The sequence below is a fragment of the Sciurus carolinensis genome, chromosome 12 (assembly GCF_902686445.1).
Source record: "Sciurus carolinensis chromosome 12, mSciCar1.2, whole genome shotgun sequence".
Taxonomy (NCBI): Eukaryota; Metazoa; Chordata; class Mammalia; order Rodentia; family Sciuridae; genus Sciurus; species Sciurus carolinensis.
Genome location: NC_062224.1, coordinates 39522755 through 39525208, shown reverse-complemented (window position 1 = coordinate 39525208; position 2454 = coordinate 39522755). Strand labels below are relative to the sequence as shown.

Genomic DNA, 2454 nt, shown 5'->3' with positions numbered 1-2454 from the left:
TTAGTATCCCACAAATTTTGATAAATTGTATTTTCATTTCTTTTAAAATGCATTTAAATTTATTTTGATCCATGTGTTGTTTAAAAATATGCTGTCTAGTGTTCATGCACTATGAACACATGGTTATTTTCTAACTAAATGTTTACTAATGATTTCAAATTTAATTCTGTGGTGGCTTGAAAAATACTATATAAGATATAGTATAAGAATGTTCTCTATTATTTTATATATTCCACGAAGCTCCAGAAAGCTATGATTTTTCCTATTGTTGGATGCAGTAGTCTACTCATGTCAGTTCCAAATGATTACTAATGTTGTTAGATGAGCTATATTCTATTGATTTTAGCTTGACTGATTTAACAGTTACAGAATAAAGAATGTTGAAGTTCCACCTGTAACAGATTGATCTATTTTTTCTTTCCTTTTTACTAGTTTATACCTCTTATGGCCTTGATGCTTGCTTATTAGTTGCATATATATTTAGGATTATTGTATCTTCATGGAGAAATGACTCCTTTGTCAGTTATACAATACTTATCTTTATTCTTGATAATCTTTCATGATGTATGTCTTTACTAAAATTAATATAGGTTTCTTGACTAGCTGTAGCATCACACTTTTTTTTTACATTCTTTACTTTTTACCTTTATTTAGATTTCACACACAATGCATTCTCTGATATCTGGCATATTTACATACTTATATTTAAACTTGTGATGAATGCAGAGGGATTCCTCCTCAGGCTACCACTATGCAGTCAGCGCCTATGAGGGCTGCAAGGGCTTCTTCCGCTGCAGTATCCAGACGAGCATGGTGTACACTTGCCACGGGGACAAGAACTGCGTCATCAACAAGGTGACCCAGAACTGCTGCCAGTACTGCGGCTGCAGAAGTGCTTCGAAGTGGGCATGTCCAAGGAGTCTGTGAGGAACAATCCAAACAAGAAGAAGAAGGAGGTGCCCAAGCGCGAGTGCTCTGAGAGTTACACATTGACGCCGGAGGTCGGGGAGCTCATTGAGAAGGTGCGCAAAGAGCACCAGGAAACCTTCCCTGCCCTCTGCCAGCCGGGCAAATACACTACGAACAACAGCTCAGAATAGCTTGTGTCTCTGGACGTTGACCTGAGCAGGACACAATGACCTTCTCGGACGGGCTGACCCTGAATTGGACCCAGACGCACAACGCTGACTTTGGCCCCCTCACAGACCTGGTCTTTGCCTTCGCCAACCAGCTGCTGCCCCTGGATATGGATGATGCTGAAACTGGGCTGCTCAGTGCCATCTGCCTCATCTGTGGAGACCGGCAGGACTTGGAGCAGCCAGACAGGGTAGACATGCTGCAGGAACCACTACTTGAGACGCTGAAGGTCTATGTGCGGAAACGGAGGCCTAGCGGTCCCCACATGTTCCCCAAGATACTGATGAAGATCACGGACCTGCGAAGCATCAGTGCCAAGGGGGCCGAGTGAGTGATCACCGTGAAGATGGAGATCCCAGGCTCTATGCCACCTCTTATGTAGGAAATGCAGGAGAACTCGGAGGGCTTGGACAGTCTGAGCAAACAGCTGGGGGGTCGGGGGATGGGTCGGGGGTGGCCTGGCACCCGCACAGGCAGCTGTAGCCCCAGCCCCAGCTCCAATAGAAGCAGCCCAGCCACCCACTCGCTGTGACCACCACGCCACTTGGACACAGCCCTGGCCCCAAATCCCAACTTTCTCTGCCTCCTACCAACCATGCAACCCTTCCAGCCCTGCCCCCTTCGGCCTCCCAGACAGAACTGGGGACCTTCCCAGGGGACAGGAGGAAGGAGGCAGCAACTCCTTGGACAAAGGCCTGGACTCAAGATGGACTGCCCTGCTCCACAGCCTGTGCTGACGTCGAGGGCCAGGCGGTGAGCTGAGAGAGGACCTGGGCCTGGACCTTGTGTTTGTAGAGATGGCCCTGGCCACCTTGCCACGTCTTCATCACCAGCAATGCCGGAACCTGGCTCCCTATCCTCTGAACTCAAGCCATTGCTCCCCGGTTGCAGAACCTCTCCCTGCCTCGGTTGGTGACAGAGGGGTGGCCGGGTGGGGGATTCCCCCTTTATATACCCTGCCATACCAACACCCAGGTATTAATTCTCACTGGTTTTGTTTTTTAATTTTTTTGTTTTGATTTTTTAATAAGAATTTTCATTTTAAGCACAAAACAAAAAAGAACTCCTTACTGATTACTCTAGAATTTTCAAAGCACATTTGTTCCTAAGTTTATTTCAATAAATCTGTACACTTTACGAGTAGTTTTCTTATACAGATAATTCCCAACTACCTACAACTCATCTCTTAAGGCATTTTAAACAATCACTTCACTTTCCCATATGCTACAATAATTCATTACATTTATATTATTATTATATTAAATATCCAGTTGTCTTTAGGTTAAAAATAATCAAAACAAAATATTTTATTTATTT

At 44.7% G+C, this 2454-nt stretch overlaps 1 pseudogene; it reads left to right on the top strand.

Annotated features, from left to right (window-relative positions):
• The first annotated feature begins 735 nt into the window (after positions 1–735).
• Positions 736–1669, top strand: LOC124961271 (retinoic acid receptor alpha-like; annotated as a pseudogene).
• The last annotated feature ends 785 nt before the right edge of the window (positions 1670–2454 follow it).